The following is a 25,509-nucleotide window of genomic DNA, read 5'->3' as shown; positions in this document are numbered from 1 at the left end:
ATGGACAGATATATCCTCCAAGGGGATTCTGACCTCAACATGGAGTGTGGATGAATTCTTTAGAATCTTGTCCTAATTTGGGAGATCTTTTAATTTAAGAAAATTAAATGATGATTGTATTGTGGGGTTCATGACAGTTAAATGTGAAATATAGGACAAAAACAATATAAAGACCGAGAGTATGAATAGAATTATACTGTTTAAAGTTTTTACAGTTTGCATGAAGTAGTGTGATATTAAATCTAAGTAGACATTGATATGTAAAGTCTTTAATCCATTTTGAGATGCTTTTGTGTATGCTGTAAGAGTTCAGTTTTCCCAGTATCATTTTTTTTTTTTTTTCCTTTTTAGGGTTGCACCTGCAGCATATGCGGCCATGCTGTTCTCTGTTTAATGACCCAACTTTAGAATATGTATTGCTGAAAGGAACACTGAGGGAGATCTTTAACAGGAGCAGACTTTCGATTGCATGCCCAGCAACAGGGGCCCTAAAATTCAGAGTTGTCACTAGTCCATAAGGAATCTTTACCTGAATTTGACATAATTCATGGATAAGGCTCAATGACAAAGAGCCTGGTTCTACACATGGAATGTAAGTTGGATCTTTATTATTTTTCTTTTTTTGGATGCTTTTGTGGTATATGGAATTTCTCTGGGCCAGGGATTGAATCTGAGCCATAGCTGTGACCTCTCCCACAGCTGCAGCAATGCTGGATCCTTAACTGGCTGCACCACAGTAGGGACTCCTGGATTTAACCATTTTGCCAGGTAGTTTTTTTTTTTTTCTTTTTGCCATTTCTTGGGCCGCTCCTGTGGCATATGGAGGTTCCCAGGCTAGGGGTTGAATCGGAGCTGTAGCCACCGGCCTACGGCAGAGCCACAGCAACGTGGGATCTGAGCCGTGTCTGCAACCTACACCACAGCTCACGGCAATGCCGGATCCTTAACCCACTGAGCAAGGCCAGGGATCGAACCCGCAACCTCATGGTTCCTAGTCGGATTCGTTAACTACTGAGCCACGACGGGAACTCCATTGCCAGGTAGTTTTGTAGAGTGCACAACCTACAAAACTTAATGTATAATCTTTGCTAATTCTTCTATTTTTACTTAATTTCAGGCCAAATAGAACTAGAGATTGGCAATATAATTTTGCAGACTAGATTACAGACATTCTCCTCTTGGTTTTTCCCCTTATTTAAAACTAATGGCTTGTTTGCAGAGAGAAAAATAATTCATAGGAAAGTTATATCCTTTGTTGCAATTTTCACTTCTTCAAAAGCAATATAAATAAGCTGTTATAAAATAGGACAAGTAGAAGCTTTAAGACAGAAGTATCTATGTTCTACATTTCTCACATACAACTTGCCTAATAATAAGTTGAATTGGAATTGTGTATATATTTTTCTGCTTGCTCTCAAAACACTCTCCTTAAAGGTGAGGAGAATGTATTTCATATTTGAGTTCCAAAGAGCACAGTGCCTAGCACATACCTGTCATTTAATGAATGCATGGTATTCCTTATTTTTCACTATCTTACTTTTTAAAGGGATACTAAAGGAAAGATCTGAGATATACATTTTGAAATCACATGTTAATTTCCTTTCTTTCTTTCTTTCTTTCTTTCTTTCTTTCTTTCTTTCTTTCTTTCTTTCTTTCTTTCTTTCTTTCTTTCTTTCTTTCTTTCCTACTTTCCTTCTTTCCTATTTTCCTTCTTTCCTTCCTCCCTTCCCTTCCTTCCCTTCCTACTTCCCTTCCTTCCCTTCCTTCCTTTTGCTTTTTAGGGAAACAGGTGTGGCATATGGAAGTATTCAGGCTAGGGGTCAATCAGAGCTACAGCTGCCTGCCTACGCCACAGCCAGAGCCAGAGCCACAGCAAGATGGGATCTGAGTAGAATCTTTGACCTATACCACAGCTCGCAGCAATGCTGGGTCCTTAACCCACTGAGCAAGGCCAGGGGTTAAACCTGCATCCTCATGGATACTAGTTGGGTTTGTTTCTCCTGAGCCACAATGGGAACTCCAGAGTCTTTCTAATGAGACAAATAATGGAGGAGTTTTTTTATACCCCTTCATTTCTTTCCAAGACTTCTATAGTATGTAGCATACTTTGATAAAGACTATACTTTATAATACCATTATAACTAATAGTTAAAATTTTAGTGCCAAGGTTCTTTTATTTTCCTTTTTAATATTTTTCTCATTTCTGAACTTTGAGGAAATTGTGTCAGTCTTTGTGTCAATGATTATTCATTATTTGATCAAGTAGCTACTTAATGACTCTAAACTCATATGTTAGAAATACATGAGAATATATTTTCGTTTGCCATTGTGTTGCATTTGTTGAACTATACAAATGCAACGTACAATCATCATTATGGTTGTACTAGTATTCATTGAACACTCACTGGTAACATAGCTGTGTGACAATATATAATAACTTGACACATTGTAGGTTGGCTTTGGAATAGAAAAATGATTTTAAATTGTCTGGAACAGGATTAAACACTGGAAGAAACAACAGACTGTACTCCTAGTATAATTGTTTCAGCTGGTGTTTAACATAGCTTGCTCTTTAGCCAGTGCTGTAGTTAATGCTTATGTAATGCACATGGCGCTCATTTGTTTTCTTTTTGATCTCTCATTAAAAGTATTCTTGTGTGAAGGATATTACAGTTTTTTTAAACTACAGGATAGAAAAGGACACTTTAAACATTTAAACTTGATCTTATTCTATCCCAGAAGCACCATGATCTCAAGGCAATAAAATTGTAGTCATCTAATAAAACTCCTTTTCTATCCAGGTTTAGTGCCTGCACTAGGAAGACAGCTTCTTTAGCATTGCCATTGGAAGTTAACCATGTTTAAATCCTTTCCATTGCCAGAAAACTTCGTTGTTGCTCATAAGGAATCAAGTAGTAATTGGAGGCTTGGATATGAAACTCTCTGGTGATTGTTTAGCGTAAGTGAACATTTTTGTTTAGGGACGAAAATAAACTCCCTATGTCTATTTTTAAGAAGTGCTTATAGTGTAAATATGTCATTCATGATTCTTCCAACATGCACTTTGCAAAATGAGCTTGGAAATGGTCTATATTTAAATCTAAAAAGAACTCATGACAAAACGATGCTAACTATAGTGCTTACGATGTTTTGTGTCATTTAGAGAGAAAAATATAAAGCTGTCTTGACTTCCTGTGGTAATTAGTGCCTCTTTTATTGTAGCATAAAATGCTCTAATGGTAATGCTGTAAGAAGTCATTTGGTTTTATCAACTGCTGAAATTACTTTGGATGTTGTTACTAAAAATAGTGAGATATATAGGTGTGTCAGGACTCAGGGTACAGCAGTTTGGCATATGCCTGCCAAGGCCCAGCATTCTTCTGAGGTTCTGATTAAAGGCTTTATTTGGTAGTATTGTCCCTCACACTGACGGAAAGTCATTGACTGATATGTCTTCAATTCCTTTTATGGGGGTGACAAAGAGAGAAATTTTGAAAGAAAGGATGTCAGGGTGTAGAGGATGAGGGAGGAAGCAGAGATTCGGGAGAGACTTGAATTTTTTCATTTGTTTATTTTATTTATCACTATTTTTTGAACCTCACAAATACTAATCTGGCAAGTTACCTAAATTTGATGACTGAGTTGATCCTTTTAAGTTTTTTAAAAGGCAGAGAATTTTTGTTTGTTTGTTTTTTAGGGCCTCACCTGTGGCATATGGAAGTTCCCAGGCTAGGGGTCAGTTCAGAACTACAGCTGCCAGCCTAGGCCACAGCCACAGCAACACTGGATCCAAGCCACATCTGTGAGCTACACTACAGCTCACAGCAATGCTGGATCCTTGATCCACTGAACAAGGCCAGGATTGAACCTGAGTCTTCATGGATGCTAGCTGGGTCATTATCACTGAGACACAGTGGGAACTCCTTCACTATTATTTCTACATAATTGTGAATAAGACCAATGCCAGAGAAAAGAACAAACAAAGCAAAAAGAAGAAAGAAAAATGGGAGAGTGAAATGTCTCCTTCAAGTTTCTATATTTCCAGAGATGGCAAGGGTCTCTCTGTTTTTCAACATAGTGAATTAGTGAATCTGTTAACTTTTTGCTTTTTAAGCCTCTGCTCATTCTTTTTTCTCTTTGTTCATTCCTGTCTTCTCACTTTCCAAAGTTTCATCTTAATGAAGCCCTCATGTTACACTTTAAAACTATTATGCTAATAATGATTGCTAGAACTTTTGCATGTATTCCTGTCTTCACTGGGTGGTTGGAGCTAATGAACCTGTGAAGACCTTAACCTTTCTAATCCTGGATGTGGCCACCCTCTGCCAGGGAAGGGGGTTTCCTGAAGTCCTTGTCTGAGAGCAAATATTCAAGTGGGGTTAAATGTGCTTGGGTCACATAATGGTGAGCAGTTAGCTAATCTTTTTCTGGGAATGCATTACATTTTATTTTATTTGAATTTATTTATTTATTTATTTTGCTTTTTAGGGTCACATCTGTGGCAAATGGAAGTTCCCAGGCTAAGGGTCATATCGGAGCTACAACTGCCAGTCTATACCACAGCCATGGCAGCATGGGATCCGAGCCGTGTCTGTGACTTAGACCACAGCTCACTGCAATGCCAGATCCTTAACCCACTGAGCCAGCCCAGGGATCAAACCCGCAACCTCATGGTTCCTAGTCGGATTCGTTTCTGCTGTGCCACGATGGGAAATCCCGCATTACATTTTAAAACTTTGCCAACATTCTCATGATTGTCCAGCTGTTGGCAGTGAAGAAAGTAGCCCTTATTTTGGAATCAAAGTGTGAGTTTTCTTGCCATTAGTTATCATGAGAGTACGTTCATAGGAACTTATGTATACTTTGTCTTTTTATTTTTATGACCTCTTATACAAGCAGTAATGCCTTTATTCTAATTTTCAGAAATATATTACCTAAATATGTAAGAAAATAGAAAGAATTTTAGGTTATAAGGGAGAAGAGTGGAAAAAAAGTAAGAAATATAAGAAAGAGAAGAAAGAAAAAATTGTGGAGTTATATTTATATATTATATATTTTTATCACTTCCCTCAGTAGACAACTATAGTCCTTGTCTTGATGTTTTTAGACTATTAAGTAGGGGAGCCAAAATCACTAAAATCACTGAGTACATTAAATGACTCAAGAATTTTATTAGTGAATAAAGTACTTCTGAGTGTCAAAACTTTGGTCATTAATCATGGTTTGACCACCTATATTGCTGGGAGTTTGGGGAGAAGATTCAGGAAAAATGACTACACACAGAAAGGTCTTATAAGTACAGAGATTGTCAGTTTAACAAATCAGCTTAAATTGTCAGCAAGTTTAACTTCAGTTCTGTAGATGAGCTTCCAAAGTACACATTACAGAGTTATGATCTTAACACCTCAGTTGTACACTTTGTTGAGAACAATGGCTACTTCTGACGTATTCAAAGTACCCTCCGGTTAGAAAAATTGTAACAGTGTGCTTTAGCAGTGAGTGTAAACTCCACTTCCTTTTAAGATGCTTTTGATTACTTTGAACACCTGGGAAAGTGTTCTTTAACATGAATAGTTTTATATCATTTAATATAAATGCCTATTTAGATCTTTTTTCAACTTTTTAAATTTATTATACTTCTTCACATCATCCTGACAGAAAAATGGATGTCTATATGAAGGAAAACAAAAAAAGAATTTATGTATCCTATAGTCATATTTCATTGTGGTGTAGCAAAATGTGCCTGCGGACTTGATAACCTTGATAACCTCGGCTTGACTCAGGTCGGTCAGGCTTGGATTCAGGGCTGTTCCATGGGTCTCTCATTCCAATAATGAGGTGAAATGAGTTGTAGTCATTGAGGGGCTGCCCTTTTCATGGGAGACAGCAGGAAGGCAAGAGGGGGCAGTGGAAATATCTAATGCCTTTCCAAGTCTCTGCTTGACATTATGCCATTTCACAGTGGTCCATACTGCTTTATTCAGAGCTGGTCACATGAACAACACCAAAGTCAGTGGGGCTAGAAATATATAGTCCTACTCTAGTGGGAGGTCTCATAGAAGCTTTGGTATATAATTCTGTTATTGGGAGAAAATGGAATAGCAATGATCAGAATCAATTCATTCCCATTAGCAAACACTACATATGATGGTGGCCTCCAAATAGATTAAAGACCTATGGTAAAAATATAAGGTTAATAGAAGAAAATCTAGAGGAATATCTAGGGTAGTAGAACTTAAACAAAAATGTGAAAATATAAACCCAAAGAAAGAAAATTTATAAAGCTGATAACATCAAGAAAATTTTCTTGGCGCTCCTGTCGTGGCGCAGTGGTTAACAAATCCGACTAGGAACCATGAGGTTGCGGGTTCGGTCCCTGACCTTGCTCAGTGGGTTAACGATCCGGCGTTGCCGTGAGCTGTGGTGTAGGTTGCAGACGCGGCTCGGATCCCGCGTTGCTGTGGCTCTGGTGTAGGCCGGTGGCTACAGCTCCGATTCAGCCCCTAGCCTGGGAACCTCCATATGCCACAGGAGCGGCCCAAGAAATGGCAAAAAGACAAAAAAAAAAAAAATTTTCTTTTTAATCAAAGTCACTATGTTTCAAGTTAATAAACAGATAATGGATTGAGGTAATGTATTTATGATATTTAAAATCAACTAAGAATCAATACCTGGCATATGATAAATTCTTTTGTAAGGAGCAATTCTGGTACAATTAACTGTGAAGGATATGAGACAGTATTTTCAAAAACTGAAAACTAAAAAGCTATCAAGCATGCATAAAGGGAAGTCATAGAAGCATTAGTGATCATAAATAGGTAAATTAAAACGGGAATAAGGTATCACTTTAGAGCCATTAGATTAGATAACATTAGAGCATTAAATAACACTAACAATGTAACAGGAACCTTCATGCCCATCTAATGTAGTATATAGATTGTTTTGGACATTTGGAAAGTAATCTAGTACTAGTGACTCAGTCCATATATACATATACCCTATGATAAATCAGTTGTTTTACTGGATATATAACCCAAACCTATCCTTAAATAAATTATAAAGGGACATGTGAAAAGTTGTTCTTTAGAAATATTGTGTTTGTTTTCCCAGGAAGACTTGGTTGAGAACTAAGGTGGGGTAAATGAGGCAGCTCAGGTGCAGATATTAAGGAGGGGCTCAATTTCAAGGTTATATAAAACATGACCACAGTCTAGAGCACTCAACCTGAGTGTAAGTGCTTCCTTAAATGCTGTGCTCCATGAAGTTCCAGCTGTGGCACAGGGGGTTTTAAGAAGCCAACTGTAGCAGCTCTGGTTGACAGGTTCTACTTGCAGTCTAACATAGTGGGTTAAAGGATCCTGTATTTCTTTTACTTCTCTGATTGCTGTGGCTAGGACTTACAGAACTATGTTGAAGAGTAGTGGCGAGAGTGGACATCCTTGTCTTGTTCCTGATCTCAGTGGGAATTCTTTCAGCTTTTCACCATTGAGAATGATGTTCGCTGTGGGTTTGTCCTATATGGCCTTTATCATGTTGAGGTAAGTTCCCGTTACGCCCACTTTCTGAAGGGTTTTTATCAGAAATGGGTGTTGGATTTTGTCAAAGGCTTTTTCCGCATCTATTGAGAGGATCATATGGTTTTTATTTTTCAGTTTGTTAATGTGGTGTATCACACTGATGGATTTGAGGATATTGAAGAACCCTTGCATCCCTGGGATAAATCCCACTTGATCATGATGTACAATCCTTTTAATGTATTGTTGGATGCGGTTTGCTAGTATTTTGTTGAGGATTTTTGCATTGATGTTCATCAGTGAAAGTGGCCTATAATTTTCTTTTTTTGTGGAATCTTTATTGGAAAGGAAGAAGTAAAACTATCCCTATTTGCAGATGACATGATACTATGCCTAGAGAATCCTAAACACTCTACCAGAAAACTGTTAGAGCTCACCGCGAATTTGGCAAAGTCGCAGGATACAAAATTAATACACAGAAATCGATGGCATTTCTATATACTAACAATGAAAGAGCAGAAGAGGAAATTAGGGAAGCAATCCCATTTACCATTGCATCCAAAAGAATAAAATACCTAGGAGTAAACCTGCCTAAAGAAACAAAAGACCTGTACTCTGAAAACTACAAGCCACTGATGAAAGAAATCAACAATGACACAAATAGATGGAAAGATATACCCTGCTCATGGATTGGAAGAGTTAATATTATCAAAATGACTATACTATCCAAGGCAATCTACAGATTCAATGCAATCCCTATCAAATCACCAAGGACATTTTCACAGAACTCGAACAAAATATTTTAAAGTTTGTTTGGAAGCACAAAAGACCTAGAAGAGCCAAAGACATCCTGAAAAAGAAAAATGGAGCTGGAGGAATCAGGCTCCCGGACTTCAGACTATACTATAAAGCAAGAATCATCAAAACTATATGGTACTGGCACAAAGACAGAAATATAGATCAGTGAAACAGGATGGAAAGCCCAGAATTAAACCCATGCACCTACAGTCAACTAATCTATGACAAAGGAGGCAAGAATATACAATGGAGAAAAGACGGTCCCTCCAATAAGTGGTGTTGGGAAAAACTGGACAGCACATGCAAAAGAATGAATTTAAAACACTTCTAACACCATACAGAAAAATAAACTCAAAATGGATTAAAGACTAAATATAAGACCAGATACTTAAAAATTCTTAGAGGAAAACAGGCCAAACACTCTCTGACATAAACCACAGCAACATCTTCTCAGATTCACCTCTTAGAGTAATGACAATAAAAATAAAAATAAACAAAGGGGACATAATTAAACTTAAAAGCTTCTACACAGCAAAGGAAACCCTAAACAAAACGAAAAGACAACCCAAAAAATGGGGGAAAATATTTGCAAATGAAGCAACACACAAGGGATTAATCTCCAAAATTTATAAACACCTCCTACTGCTCCATACCAAAAAAACAAACAAGTCTATCAAAAAATGAGCAGAAGATCTAAACAGACAGTTCTCCAAAGAAGACATAGAGATGGCCAAAGTACACATGAAAAGATGTTCAACATCACTCATTATTAGAGAGATGCAAATCAAAACTACCATGATGAACTACCTTATACCAGCCAGAATGGCCATCATCCAAAAGTCTACAAACAATAAGTGCTGGAGAGGGTGTGGAGAAAAAGGAACCCTAGTACACTGTTGCTGGGAGTGTAAATTGGTGCAACCACTGTGGAAAGCAGTATGGAGAGTCCTCAGAAAACTAAACATAGAACTACCATTTGATCCAGCAATCCCCCTCCTGGGCATCTACCCAGAGAAAACCATGACTTGCAAAGACACATGTACTCTGATGTTCATTGCAGCACTAGCTGCAATAGCCAAGACATGGAAACAACCTAAATGTCCATCGACAGAGGAGTGGATCAAGAAGGTGTGGTACATATACACAATGGAATATTACTCAGCCATTAAAAAGAATGAAATACCAGCATTTTTAGCAACATGGATGGACCTAGAAATTATCATGCTAAGTGAAGTCCTTTATACAATGAGACACCAACATCAAATGCTTTCACTGACATGTGGAATCTGAAAAAAGGACAGCCTTAACTTCTTTGCAGAACAGATGCTGACTCGCAGACATTGAAAAACTTATGGTCTCTGGAGGAGACAGTTTTGGGGGTGGGGGGATGTGCTTGGGTTATGTGATGGAAATCCTGTGAAATTGGATTGTTATGATCATTATACAACTACAGATGTGATAAATTCATTTGAATAATAAAAAATTTAAAAAAAAAAGATCCTGTATTACCATAGCTGCAGCTTAGGTCACACCTGTGGCTCAGATTCAATCCCTGGCCTGGGAACTTTAGATGCCGTGGGTGTGGCCATAAAAAAAAAAAGAAAAAAAAAAGAAAGAAAAATGATGTGCCCTAGCTGCCTCACTAACTCTATTTTAATATCAGCTTAGCTGGCAAACTGGAATCAAATTAGGTGTCTAACACATGGAAAGTGGGTAGATGACATGAAATAAATGCACAGGATGGAGAATAACACATCATTTAGCTACGTTGGATTAGAGATATAGTCCTAGGAGTGAGTTTTAAGTTGTTTAATTTGAAAAAAAAAAAAAACAGAAAATATTATTTTCTTCTATTCATCATTTTGAAAGTGGACATATGAAATATTTAAAAAGCTAATATAATTAAAACAAAGCCAAATGAAATATATTTTGATGAATATAGTAAGAAAATTAAATAATACAGCCTCTGGAAAAAATGTTGATAAATCAATGTACTTAAAATTAATAAAGCTTAAACATGTATATTTTGATAAACTTAAATTCAGAAGCATTTTATATATCAGAAAATTTTCAATATGTTTGGAAAAAGTTTATATCGTTCAATGAAACCTTAGCATATACTTTTTCACACTCCCCAAAATAGCTGACATATCTATTTCTAAAGCCAATTTAAATCTAAAATGTTATAAAACTGACTTTGATGTGATAGCTCATTAGGATCTATTTCTCCCAAAAACTTTGCTGAGTTTTTGGTTGTAAATGCTGTATTTCTGCAAATTATGAATGGTTTAAAATGTAAAAAATAACTATAAATTTCAGGAAAACATGTACAGCTTGGTTAAAATTCAATGTTTTGGGCCACTTTAAATCAGATTTTCATAGCTTTATTAACTTATTCTGTCATATTCTAGAAAAGAATAGTAACTGAAGATGGGAGCTTTCACTGCTGCAGAGAATGGCTGGATACACAAAAAGGGATACTACAAATCTCATCTCTTGTCTGCTCCAGTCCACCTTTTTACCTCTGACTTTCCTCTTTTTTCAGTATTTTTCCCATTCTTCTGTGTCATAATTTACAAAACATAGATGTTAATTAAATATGTCTTATATCTCTGGGGAACTTGAGAAGGGGAATTGATAAATTGATTTGATAGCACTTCTAAAAATAATGTTCATTTTCTTGTACATAATGATACTGAGTGTTGAAATAGTTACTTCAGAATATGTTTTAATATAGAGTAGCAGAATAAAGTCACAGTGTAAATTTCCTTATCTAAGAGGTAGTAATTCTCAACATGAGTTTGCTTTTCAGTCCTATTTAATTTGGAAACCGGCCTATTTGAATACCCAGAGCAGAGATCTTGCTCACGCAGCAATTAATGGAGAACATATGTTATATTTTAAACTATTTTGTTTTCCAAGCAGGACAGAAAACTGTTACCTCCTTGTATAGGTGCCTTTAATTAGAAAATATGTTGCTCAGAGGGCTGGTCCCACCAAAATTATGTACATACAACCAACAAGATTTATTGACATCAGGTAATAGCATGTGCAGAATAATAAGGACATGGTGTCACATTTATCTCCTTTTCCTTGTGCACAGATCATATGTTCATTCATTTACAGATGTCATCATAGTAGTCTAACCTGGGGAAAATGGAATAGATTTAGTGCCAGTTTTGTGCTTAGGAAGCAATAGGGCTTGTACACTGCTGCATAGGGGGGAGCTGCAGAGAAGACTGACCCAGCCTGGGGACAAGTGGCCACTTTGTCACCTTGTAAATCTTCCTTTCAACAGGCACAGGACTTTTACATGTGAGGAAAAGAACTGGCAAGGATTATATAGTAAGTCATAAACTCATAATTATGTCAAGTTACTCAATATATGGTCATGTAATTTCTTTGCAGAACAGATGCTGACTCACAGACATTGGAAACTTATGGTCTCCAGAGGAGAGTTTGGGGGTTGGGGGGATGTGCTTGGGTTATGGGATGGAAATCCTGTGAAGTTGGATTGTTATGATCATTATACATATACAGATGTGATAAATTCATTTGAGTAATAAAAAAAAAGTCTTAGAAAAAGCAAACAAACAAAAAATATATATATGGTCATGTAAAAATTACAATCATGTCATATCTAGTATATGTGGATATTTGTGTTTATATATTTATATATAGTCTATGACTAACAGTTTCTCTAATAGCAACTAAATAACTAATAATAATATCCTCTAAGAGTGTGATAAGTACTTGAGTTTCATGGTGGTTGTGTAAGTGTTCTCTGCATGAGGTTATGTGAAATAATACCAGACTGGAGTTCCCGTAATGACTCAGTGATTAACGAATCCGACTAGGAACCATGAGGTTTTGGGTATGATCCCTGGCCTCGCTCAGTGGGTTAAGGATCCAGCGTTGCCTGTGAGCTGTGGTGCAGGTCACAGACGCAGCTCAGATTCTACATTGCTGTGTCTTTGGCGTAGGCCGGCAACTACAGCGCTGATCCAACCCCTAGCCTGGGAACCTCCATATGCCTCTGGTGCGGCCCTAGAAAAGACAAAAAAAAAAAAACCAAAAAAAAAACCAGACTATATGTACCATCTATTTAGTCCATGATCTGTATCAGGTTCAGTTGCAAGCACATTACTTTCAAATGTCTTTTTATCTTCCTAACATTTCCATGAATCCAAATAAATTTTAATGAGGATTTCTGTGTGCAAGGTCCATTTTTGAAACTGGAGATGCAGCACTGAACTAGTGGACATCTCTGCCCTAGGAGAGTTCACATTCCAGTTGAGGAAAAAGATAAGAGACAAAGTAAGTAAAATATATAAGTAAAAATGAAAGTATTTATGTTACCTAGAAAAAGAAAGTAGGGACTTAGCATAGGAGTGTCATGGAGAAGGGACATATTATTAGGAAGGGTTTGAGGAAGTTCTCATGAAGAAAATGTATGACTAAAGACCTGAATAAAATCAGAATGAAAGCCAAATACTGATCTGTCAAAGAACTTTTTCAGCATTAGAAAGCAAATGCAAAGTCCCTGAGATTGGACTTTGCCAGCTAAGATGGAACCCAGTGAGTGGGAAAGTGGTATGAGATGAAGTTAGAAAGGTAACTTGCTCTAAATCACATAACAGAGATGATAGACTGACAAAGCAAGGACTTCGCGGCAAGGACTCTAAGATAAATCATGGGCAATCAGTTTGATTCATGAATAAATTAATGGGTGAATGAAAAGATAAATGATAAGTAGAGAGAAAAAAATGATTAATATATAGAGGACCAGTTTTTAAAAATTACTCCTTCTAAGAATCTTGTTCAGTCCAGTTTAATATATAAAGCAATGAATGCTTATTAAAGGACAAAGAAAATGAGTAACTAGCCCAATATTAGAATGAGTAACATGGCTGCCCAATATTACATAAACTGTTAGCCTAAGAGTTAGATATAGAATTGAATGCACTAGAGAACCTCTAGAATCATCAGAAGAGAGGAATTTGGTCCTTCAAATACAAGAATAAACATTTTGCAGAATGCTTTCACATTATACTCTAACCATGACAGCCTACTTTAAAACACACATGGGTTTAATTTTTATGTTCTGGCAGCCTCTTACTTAGAGTTCAGGAATCTTTGAATCTTTGCTTTGGTAAAGAACTCTGTCAGCCTCTGTAACAGCCTGTTCTGTGCTGGTACTGCTCACACTTTATAAGGGGGTGGGGGTGTCAAACAGAGTCATAAGCAGCAAGAAGCAAGATAAAGGAAAATAAGGACACACTGAGTGGTTGAAAAGATCTGGCCAAGTGGATAAGAGACGGCAATCTTCCCTTCAGTTACCAAAACAAAACAAAACAAAATAAAACGAAAAACCCAATGATATTTATTATAACAAAATCCTGTTGACCAGTTATTTAGTAGTTATTTTAATATGCTGATAGCACTAGTATGCTAGCCAAAGTACCTGTTTTCCAAGGATAAGTAATTTACAGAGTTTGCTGATTAGATCTTCTGAACTATAAAGATTCTGTTTTTGTGATGTCAGTTTTTTGATTTCTGTCAATGACTTTCAGCTGCAGACCTCTAGCAACACATCAGAAGTGAGCAAATTGCATTGTCAGATCACCAAAGGAGGATATACACCATGAGGGAAGTAGAGTAAGTATCGTTTAAGAGCCTGCTAGAAGGAATCTGTTCTGGGGTTTGAGTTTTGGTTCAGTGATTTGGAGGAGGGTCTAACCAAGAGAGGGCTGTCTGCAGTGGACATGCCAGAAAGCAGGGGCAATGCTGTGAATCAGTGAAAAAACAGACAATTGCCTAGTGTCTAAATAAGGAGAGTATTTTCTTGCGGGTGGTAGAATGACCTTTTTTGTTTGTTCTTCAGCAAAAATATGAAGTGGTCTTGCTTTTTTTCCATTTGACCATGTCTTAGAATAACCCCATCTGAGAACTGGTTTACTATGGAATTGTTTATCAAATGGGAAAATAAATAGCCTAGATGTGATTGTCAGGCCAGCTTTTGAATGCCAGGGACTTCTCTCTCTCTCTTTCACATATTTCTCAGAACCTTTTAGGAAGGAAAATTAGCCTACATATTGCAGACATATAATTTTGATAAGCTGTATAAATTATATGTGAAATCTAAAAGCCCACTCTCTGAATAGGACAAAGGAACAAAAGTTATTCAGCATAAATATTAAATTATTTAATACAATCCTAAATAAATTTTAACTTTGAATGTATAATTTTCAGAAGCTGTTATTTCTTCTAATGGCCAAGAAGTAATTTCTAGTAATAAAAGTTCCTTCACACCTTGGAAATATATGCCATAACAGTCTGTTCACTAACTAGCAAATTCAGTAAAATAAGTATTTGCATATATAGATAGGTAATCCATATATATATGTATATATATACACAGATTTTAAAAGACCAAACAGAATATAATTTTTGGTGAAAATATTAGTCATTAATAGCATGATACATTCTGTACAATATAAAATACATTTGACTATTTGTCATTTGGTTCATACTCTTTGCAGTTCAGTATCTTCAGAGATTTAAATGACTCTCAAACTTTTTCCACATCTTTATCAGAGGCAACACATTTCTCAGTTTTCCTTATTTCCTATCTAAACTTATCTTTTGCCACAATAACTTTAAAAAATAGACTTTATTTTTTTGGAACAGTTGTAGGTTTTCAGAAACATTGAGAAAATAGTGAAGAGAGTTCTTTTTTTACCTCACACCCAGTTTTTCCTATTAACATTTTACATTAGCATGGTGCACTTGTTACAATTAATGATCGAATATACTTCTTCTTATTAAAGTTGACAATTTATTCATATTTCTTTATTTTTTACCCAGTGCTCTTTATCTAGTCCAGGATCTCATTTTAGATATGATTTTACTCTTAGTCATATCTCTTTGGGTTCCTTTTGCCTGTGACATTTTCTTAGATTTTCCTAGTTTTGTAGATGACCTTGGCAGTTTCGAGGAGAACCTGTCTGGTATTTGGTTGGGTCATGTCGATCTGTTGGAATTTTCTGTTTTCCTCTTGAGTGGACTGGGGTTGGGCTTTACTATAGAAGTACATTGACATTGTCATCATATCATACCGTGGATATGCATTACTAATGTGATTTATCATTGGTGATGTTGACTTAACCACTTCTGTAAGGTAGTATCTGTCAAGTTTTCCACTATAAAGTTACTCCCTTTTGACCCTTTTTATACTCCATATTGCACTTTTTGGAAGACACTATGCACAGCCCAGTCATAGGGAATGGGTTTATGCTTTTCCTCTTGAGGGCATGATATCTGTATAAATTCTTTGGACATCTTTTGCCTAGAATATTGGTCTCTTCTTCTGCTCTTAATTATTAGTCATTCATTTATATCAGTATGAATTCATGACTGTTTTATACTTAGGTTATACTCTAATGCTACTTTCTTGGTTTTCTTGCTCAAATTGTTTCAGTTTGGACCACTGGAGATTCTTTTAGTTGGCTTCTTTCTTTCTTTAACATATGCCCATCCAAGCGTGGCTATTTGTATGTGTGTAAGCATTTTTGTACATCCTTATTTTCTGGCAATACATGATGCTTCAAGTTTATCTTGTATATCTTCTACTTATGTTTTTATATTCTTTCCAAAAAGCTCTGGCTCCTTTTATTAGAAAAGTTATTAAAAATCAAGATCTGGGTGCCGAGTATACTCATTGCTATTGGGTTATCATTTCTTCTAGACCCTCTCAGATGAATCAACAAGAAAATAAATAGCAACCCATATACATGGACACATCCATAAATAGTTGTGTATCTATAAAAGGTACATATAAATTCACATTGATGTCTTCAGCTCAAGTTTATTATGACAGCAATCGTTCTAAAGTATTTCTTTTGCTTATTGTAAAAGAAATCTGGCTCCTACCATCCACAATCCATTTAATTGCTTATTTCCATTATACGTGCATATCAACATCAGAATTTTGAACTTGTACTCCCATGGACAAAACTTTATGAATTATAGCACAGTGCTCTCATTCAGTTTCTTTCACTTTCAGTCTTACAGAAGACATTCATACTTATAGTTACCAAGGTCAGCACCTTTACATCCTAGCCACTTTCTGTAATAATGTTTAATGTACTTGTAATATGGATACTTTTATTACGATCTGTGTTCCATTTTCACATTTGCTGTTCTCTTAAATGATGGCGTTTGAACTTGCATACATTAAGGTTTGGTTTTGCGTTGTAATGTTCTAAGGATTTTGACAAATGCAGAATTTCATGTATCCACCTTTATAGTATTACAGTTTCATCACTTGAAAAAAATTACCTATTCAGCCCATCCCCATTCCCCCCAAAATCCCTAGCAAACTCTGAACATTTTATCATTACTATTTTTTCTTTTCCAGGATGTCATATAATTGGAATCACACGCTATATAGCCTTTTCAGGTTGGTTCCTTTCACTTCAAAATATGCATTTAAGATTCTTCCATGTCCTTTCTTGCCTTGACTCACTTCTTTTTATCACTGAGTAGTATTCCATTTTATGGATGTACCATAGTTTGTCTTTTTGAATATTGAACTACATCTGGTTGCTTCCAGTTATAACAATAATGGATAGGGCTGCTAATGAATAGGGTTTTCATGTAGATTTAGGTTTTGAAGTAAATATCTAGGCAAGTGATGGCTGGATTATATGATAAGGTTTAAATTTGTAAGAAACTGCCAGACTTTTCCAGTGTGACTGCCAGTTTGCATTCCCAATATCAGTGAATGAGAATTCCTTTTTATATCTTTGACAGAATGTGGTATTGTCATTTTTAAAACTTTTATTCATGCTAATAGGTGTGTAGTACTCTCTCATTGTTCTTTAAATTTGCCATTACCTGATGACAAATTGTGTCAAGCAAATTGTTATACACTTATTCCTTATCTGTATATCTTCTTTGATAAAGCATTTGCTTAAATCTCTTGCCTGATTTTTAATTGTGTTGTTTGTTTTCTAAATTTGAGTTTAAGGGACTCTTTGTATGTCTTAGATAGAAATTCTTAACAGATACACATTTTCCAAATATTTTCTCCAAGTCTCTGGCTTGTCTTTGTCTCTCTTAACTGTGTCTTTTGCAAAGCAAAAGATACTAATTTTTATAAAGTTCAGCATCTCAGTTTTTTCCTTTCATGGAGTAGGCCTTCGGTGTTTTTCACATTATCTTTTTAAAAAATAGAAATATAATTGACATACAACATTATAATAATTTTAGGTCTACAGCATAATAATTTGATACCTGTACGCATTGTGAAATAATGGCCACAAGTCTAGTTAACATCTATCATCATATGTATTTACAAAATTATTTTATGATTAAGTAGAGCTCTACTCTCTTAGCATCTTTAAATCATGTATGCAATTAACTATAGTTATAATGCTATATGTTATATCCCTATGACTTATTTTAAAACTGGAAGTTTATGTATTTGTCTTTTTCAGCCTGATATTTTCACTTAGCATAATGCCTTCAGAGTCATTTTATGTTGTCATAATATGGCAATATTTCTTTTTTTCTTATGACTTAATAATATTCCATTGTGTGTGTTGTGTGTAAGCTGGAAGGAAAAAGTATATTGTTTTCTCCTAAACCTGCTTTGGAAACACACATAAACACCCCCCACCCCATATTTTCCTTATCAGTTCATCCACTGATGGAAATTTAGGCTCTTTTCATGTCTTGGCTATTGTAAATAATCCTGCAGTGAACATTAGAGTTAGAGTGCGTGTGTCTCTTTTTGAGTTAGTGTTTTTGTTTTCTTCAAATTGAATACCCAGAAATGGAATTTCTAGATCATGTGGTAGTAATATTTTGAGGAGCCATATACTGTTTTCCATAGGGGCTACACTGATTTACATTCCTATCAACAGTGCACAGGCTTGTCTTGTCTCCACATCTTGGCCAACACTTTTTATTTCTTGACTGATTGGTAATAGACATTCTAACAGATGTGAGGTGATATCCCATTGCGGTTTTTATTTGCACTTTCCTGATGATTACTGATGTTGAGCACTTTATCATGTACCTCTTGGCCATCTGTATGTATTCTTTGAAAAATGTATATTCAGGAGCTCCCTTATGGTGCAGCAAGTTAAGGATCCGGTGTTGTCACTGCAGCTTGGGTTGCTGCTATGGTGCAGGTTTGATCCCTGGCTCAGGAACTTCCTTATGCCATAGGTGCAGCCAAGAAAAAAAAAGGAAAAAATGTCTATAAAGATCCTCTGCCCATTTTCAATTGGATTGTTTTGGCTATTGAGTTGTATGAGTTTTTTTACATATTTTGAATATTAACACCCTTATCAGATACATGATTTGCAAATACTTTCTCCTATTCAGTAGTTTGTCTTTTGAAACTGTTGAAGGTTTCCCTCACTGAGCAGAAGCTTGTGAATTTGAGGTGGTCCAACTTGTTTTTGTTGCCTTTACTTTTGTTGTTAAGTCCAAAAAACTATCACAAAAACCTATGTCAGAAAATTTACAACCTCTGTTTTATTCTAGGAGTTTTATGGTTATAGGTCTTACATTCAATTCTTTAATTCATTCATATTGTTTTTTTTGTGTGTGTGTGGTAGAAGAAAGTGGTCCAGTTTTCCCAACACCATTTTTTGAAAAGACTATCTTTTCCCCACTGTATACTTTTTGTTATAAATTAATTGACCATATGAGCATTGGTTTGTTCTGGGGATCTCTATTTTGTTCATTTGATTTGTATGCATATTTTTTATGCCAATACTGCACTGTTTTAGTTATAATTGCTTTGTAATATAGTTTGAAGTCAGGGACCATGATGATTCCAGCTTTGTTCTTCTTTCTCAAGATTCCTTTGGTTTTGGGGGCCTTTAGTGGATTCATACAAATTTGAGGACTGTTTGTTCTATGTCTGTGAAAAATGTTATTGGAATTTTGATAGGGATTGCAGTGAATCTGTAGATTGCTTTGCATCATATGGCCATTTTAACAATATTATTCTAATCTATGATGATGAAATATCTATATTTGTGTCTTTTCCAATTTCTTTCAGCAAAGTCTTAAAGTTCATTCTTTGTTTAAACTTATTCCTTGGGATTTTTTAAAAAAATACAATTGTAAAAGGTATTGTTTTCTTAATTTCTCCAATAGTGTTATTAGTGTATGGAAACACAGCAGACTGGTGTATATTAAGTTTGTATTCTACAACTGTACTGAATTGTTGATCATTTTTATCTATTTTTTGGTGGTGTCTTTAGGGTTTTCTCTATGGAATATCATGTTATCTGCAAATAATGACAGCTTTACTTCTTCCTTTATAATTTGGATACATTTTGTTTTCTTTTTAGGGCTACATCTGCAGGATATGGAAGTTTCTGAGCCAAGGGTTGAATCAGAGCTGCAGGCCTATGTCACAGCCTGATTAATGGGGGGTCTGAGCTGCATCTGTGACCTATGCCACAGCCTGCAGCATGCTGGATCCTTAACCCACTGAGTTGGATCGAACCCACATCCTCATGGAGACTATGTCAGGTTCTTAACCTGCTGAGCCACATGAACCACTCCAGGATGCACTTTATTTTTTGTACTTGCTTAATTGCACTGGCTAGGACTTTCAATATTGTTTTGAATAGAAGTGGTGAGAATGGGCATTCTTACCTATTCTGGTCTTGGAGGAAAAGCTTTCATCTTTTCACTTTTGAGTTAAGATGTTAGCTGTGGACTTGTCACATTTGACCTTTATTATATTGAGACACATTCCCTCTATACCCATTTTGTTCAGAGTTTTCATCATAAATGGACATTAAATTTTGTCAGCTGCCTTTTCTGTATCTATTGAGATGATCATCTAATTTTTATCCTTCATTTTATTAACTTTGTATATCATGTTGATTGATTTGCAGATGTTGAACCATCTTTTACGTCCTTAGAATAAATTCCACTTGATGATGGTATATGACCCTTTTAATGTATGTTGAATTAGGTTTGCTAATATTTTGTTGAGGATGTTTGCATCTACATTCATCAGGGATATCGGTCTGTTATTTTTTTTTCCCCCCTATGGTTTCCCTTGTCTGATTTTGTTATCAGGATAATGTTGGCCTTGTAAAATGAGTTTGGAAGTGTGCCCTCTTATTTTTTGGAAGAGTTTGAGAAAGACATTTTTGAATGTTTGATAGAATTTATCATTGACACTCCCTAGTCCTAGACTTTAGTTTGTTGGGAGGTTTTTGACTGCTGTTCAATATGGTTACTTTTAATCAGTATATTCAGATTTTCTATTTCTTTATGATTCTGTCTTGGACATTTATATGTTCCTAGGAATTTATCTATTCTACTTTGTCCAATTTATTGGTACATAATTGTTTGCAGTATTTTATTATGACTACTTTTGTATTTCTGTGTTATCAACTGCAATGTCTCCACTTTCATTGTTTATTTTATTTACTTTAGTCCTGTCTTTTTTCTTGGTGATTATAGCTAAAGGTTTATCAATATTGTTTTACCTTTTCAAAAAAAACAATTCTTAGTTTCATTGTCTTTTTAGTCTCTTTCATGTATTTCTGTTCTGATCTTTGTTATTTCCTTACTTCTATTAACTTTGAGTTTCATGGGTTTTTTTTTTGTTTTGTTTTGGGTTTTTTTTTTTTTTTTTAATGGCCACACCTATGGCATATATAAGTTCCTGGGCCAGAGATTCAATCTGAAACACAGCTGTAACCTGCACTACAGCTGTGGCAATGCCAGATCCTTTAACCAAAAGTGCTGGGCCAGGGATCAAACCTGTGCCTCCACAGTGACCCAGGCGACTGCAGTTGGATTCTCAATTCACAGCACTCAGCAGGAATTCTGAGTTTCATTTTTGTACCCCTATAATTCCTTGAGCAGTGAATTTAGGTTGTTTGAAATTTTTCTTGTTTCTGGGCTTAGGTATTTATCCTTATGAATGTCCCTCTTAGAACTGCTTTTTCTGCATCCCATAAGTTTGGGTACATGTCATATTTAATTTGTTTCAAGGTTTTTAATTTTTTTCTTTTAATTTCTTTGTTCTTGAATTGGTTGTTCAGTAGAATGTTATTTAATCTTCATATGAATTTTCCTGTTTTCTTATTGTAATAGATTTCCAACTTCATACCATTATGTCAAAAAAGTTGCTTGGTAGGACTTTCCACTTTTTTTTTTTTGTCTTTTGCCTTTTGAGGGCTACATCCATGGCATATGGAGGGTCCCAGGCTAGGGGTCCAATCAGAGCTGTAGCTGCTGGCCCACGCCATAGCCACAGCAATGCAGGATCTGAGCCACATCTGTGACTTACACCACAGCTCATGGCAAGGCTGAATCCTTAACCTATTGAGCGAGGCCAGGAATAAAACCTGTTTCTTATGGATGCTAGTGACAGGAATTCCTGGAACCCCTTTTTTAAATTAAATCAACCAGCCAGTTTTATCATATTAATTAACTAGGCTTAATAAAGTATATCTTCTTGTTCAAAATTGTTGCATATGACTAGCATCTGGCAGTCATTTTTCTAATGACTGTATGTTTAATGGTTAGGACCATGACTCCTAAAAATTACCATTTCTCACCAATAACTAACAGTAGCATTATTTCAAGTTTTTAGTGTGTCTTCTTCCAATCTCCTTCTCTTCCTCCTTTCTTTTCCTTGCTTTCTTATTATTGTCTGGCATGGGGGCATTAATTTCTCTTGCAAAGCTAACATGACCATTAAGATAAATTGAATGTAAACATTTTGGGTGACAATCAGACTGGTAAGAATTCAGTTAAAACTACAGAAGGAGCTACAATTCATTTCACTAACGTTTTTTCTAAATATTCCTCAGACAGAGAAATTCATAGGAACTAGTAAGGTTTTGCTCTCTGTATCCATGTAGAGAAGTAAATTCATGTAGTACAAAGAATACACTATGGACTACGGGAAGATGCACAGTTCTTCCAACTTACTCCTCTTTGAAGCACTTCCTATCCATTCATTTTTGTCTTCCCTCTCTCTTTTCACAAGTATTAAATCTGCATCAGCTGTGTAAGTCCCATGGTTATCCTTACAACCTCTTATCTTCACTATCATTTTCTCTCCCTTCCCCCCATCCCCACCCCAAGTAAATATCTTGTGTGTCTAATCTTGGTGCCTGCTTCTTGGAGGAACTGAATTAGTACACTCCTCAATTAGATTATAAGGTTTTATGGAGTAGGCATAGTGTATTTCCTTCAAGTCCTCAGTTATGTGCCAATGCCTCTTTCATAAAGCCATCTGGAATTTAAACAGAGTAACAGTTTTCATTTACATAAGAAATCTCTACATGCAATGTGGACCAAGAATAAGATAAACTATTCTAGTTAACTTACAGACTCATTGAAATTTCCCATATATCAATTTCTTCAAAGGTAACCTTTTTTTTTAAATCACAAATTTCAGTACTAAAATAATTGTAGTGATTGTCAGAATCACTCCAAAATGACCACTTTTCAACAGTGAGCATTAAAGTCATATTGATGCCTGGTTAAACTCTCTAAGAATGAGGTAAACATGGGATTTGATAATGTTATCAAAATAATAATGCTTAGTATGTTTTCCAACAAATAAAAAATATTATCACCCTATATCTCCATAGACGTGTTTTTACTACTAAAGTTTATGATTTTCTCTTTTACAATAAATGGGACTAGAAAGAAATTTCAAATCTTTACCTGTTCCATGGAATTTGTGAATAATGGAGTGAGCTTTCCCCCTAATAACTCAGTTGCTGAGAAGCCACATTAGAATAATAGAGGTTTTCAGTTTAGTTTTAGGTTGTACAATGTTTGCATGAGAAAATTTACAGAGTATATAAAGCCTCTTGGCATGACTAGTATATTCTTTTTCTCTTCTGCTGTCCTAGAAAGGACTGGACTTAGCCTTCCTAGAATAGGCTACCTCCTGACATCTGTTTCTTTCCAAGATAGAATCTATCTAGATTATAAGAAGGTCTACTTCCAAAAAGAATAAATAAAACAGTAAGTGTGTTCTGTAATGGTCTGGCCTGCTGTTATTAGTATATGACATATAACTCCGTCTTGATGCTTAAAGACAAAGCCTCTCAAGGGTCTCACCAATTAATTGGAAGCCAGTTATTGTGAATATTCCCTAGCTACTTGATCTTGATGCTAAGGTTCAAAAGTAAATGCTTTTTAATATCTAGAACATTAATTTGAGTCAAATTGTATTGCAGCAACCCCTGTGCAGAAGGTTAAGAATATAATTTAGGTTATAACGGAACACACTATGAATGTCTGAAAATTGGCCACCATTAGCTTTTGAAATAGAAGTACTTATTCCTATTTTGAAATACTAGCAAGTAAAAGTTTTTTGGCAGTGTTTTCTTTTTCTTGTGATAGGAGTGGAGATGCTGTTAGAACTAAAAACTTTGCTCTTGGCAGTGTTGCTACTGTTTTGTAAAGAATGAGCTCTAAAATTTTATAAAAAGCAGGGTTATGATTTTTGTTACTTTATCAATGGAGCCATTGATAAAACACACTTACAGAAAGATTCTAATTTCTGTATGTCAAAGTAATAGAAAATACATTATTTTTGGTATCAGAATAATTCCATTTGAATGACTTTAGCAGTTTGCTCAGCTTAATGTGATTCTTTTATAAATTTCTCTTGATAAAAATATTTTAGAATAAGTGTATCTTTTTTAATGAATATGTATATAGCAAAAAATAATCACTTATTTGAGTCCAATTACACATTGAATCTCCAGAGGTACTCTGTTTTCTGGAATCTCCAGAGGTATTCTGTTTTCTGTTCTCTATACTATTAGTTTTGCATCTTGTGTCAACGGAGAATAGTTGTTACACAGCTCTGGGCAGTAGCATTTGTGTATGATCAATGATCGTTTTCAAACAAATAGAAGTAGACTGACGAGGTGGCATATACTTTTTCAATTTACCTGAAGGCGCCATTTCAGTTAGGCTTTTAAAAATTAAAGTTCTCTTAATATATTGGCTATATACCTTTGATGGTATTTATAATATTTTTGTTATATACTTTTCATGGTATTTATAATATTCTTGAATATATTAGATTGTAAAGGCATGTTCTTATTATCGTAAGAGTTTCCCAGGGAAGAGACTTAATCTCTAAATTCAGGCAAAGGGAAATATGCAATGAAGGTAACAGAAATGTCTCAGCTGATAATTTAGGAGAATTCTGTTAGACCTGGACCCCTTAACTTGCCACAGATTAATAAGTTTTGAAGGTAGCAAATTGCTGGTTGCCAGGCTGAAAAGATCACCCTCTGTCTGCTGCAATGTTCTACATCAGAAGCACTTTGGCTGAAACAGAATGTGCGTCTAGAGTACAACAGAGTTGCTGGAATTGAACTGAAAACAAACTTCCTACACGAAGAAAAATCCTGCTGGTGGGAAAGTCCCCATTTCTGATCCAAAAATATCCTTTCCAGACCCTGTGGGAAGTCTCACATATACTGAAGATTTTGACTACTAATACAAATAAATGTATAAAACCACAGCCTTTGCTTAAAAAACCCAAAACAAACAAGCAAAAAACCAAAAAAACCTCACTATCAAGGAATGCTGGTGTGGAGAACCATTGCCTTGAGTTACCTGATGCATTAACTGAGGGAAGTATTTCTAGCCCACAGAGTGGCGCAGGTGGTGGTTGGGTCACAGAGCTTGCTGTGGTGAAAAATATTCCTCTCCTTTCTTCTGAGGAGTGAAATTGACTGATGAGAGTTAGCCCGTTTCCCTCTGTGGGAGCCCCTGTAGGAAAGAGAATAACAAGGTAGCTTTGGAAAGGACACAGGATTTAGCTACTCTTATATCTTCTTTTATCTGCCCTATGAATTTCAATTGCAATGTAATTCCACTCAAGTTTAGCCAATATTTTTGTGTCATCACAAATGCAAGTTAAAAAGGACCAAAGTGTCAGGTAAGGAGCAAGCGAACAAGACAGTAGTCTCAAAGTATTAATCATAAGTTTGAAAACTTAGATTTTAAAACCATATAGAATCCAATACAATGGATATAGTTTAGTGTATGATAAAGACTATTGAGGTCACTTGTGAAACAGGTATACCTCCACTCCGCCGTCATTGTTTTTTCATTTTTGCATTTGTTTTCCCTTTTGTGTGTGTGGAGTTGGGTGCGG

The 25,509-nt window shown here is 35.6% G+C and overlaps 1 long non-coding RNA gene across 1 annotated transcript in view; it reads right to left on the bottom strand.

Annotated features, from left to right (window-relative positions):
- LOC125124346 (uncharacterized) overlaps positions 1 to 25,114 on the bottom strand; it is an 86,496-nt gene extending 61,382 nt beyond the window's left edge. The window contains exon 1 of the long non-coding RNA XR_007134278.1: positions 24,966 to 25,114. This is a non-coding gene — a long non-coding RNA (uncharacterized LOC125124346). The remainder of the gene's footprint in view (positions 1 to 24,965) is intronic.
- Between the last annotated feature and the right edge of the window lie 395 nt (positions 25,115 to 25,509).

The sequence above is a fragment of the Phacochoerus africanus genome, chromosome 4, assembly GCF_016906955.1.
Source record: "Phacochoerus africanus isolate WHEZ1 chromosome 4, ROS_Pafr_v1, whole genome shotgun sequence".
Taxonomy (NCBI): domain Eukaryota; kingdom Metazoa; phylum Chordata; class Mammalia; order Artiodactyla; family Suidae; genus Phacochoerus; species Phacochoerus africanus.
Note: the sequence above shows the minus strand (reverse complement) of the source record. Positions and strands in the feature narration are given on the sequence as shown.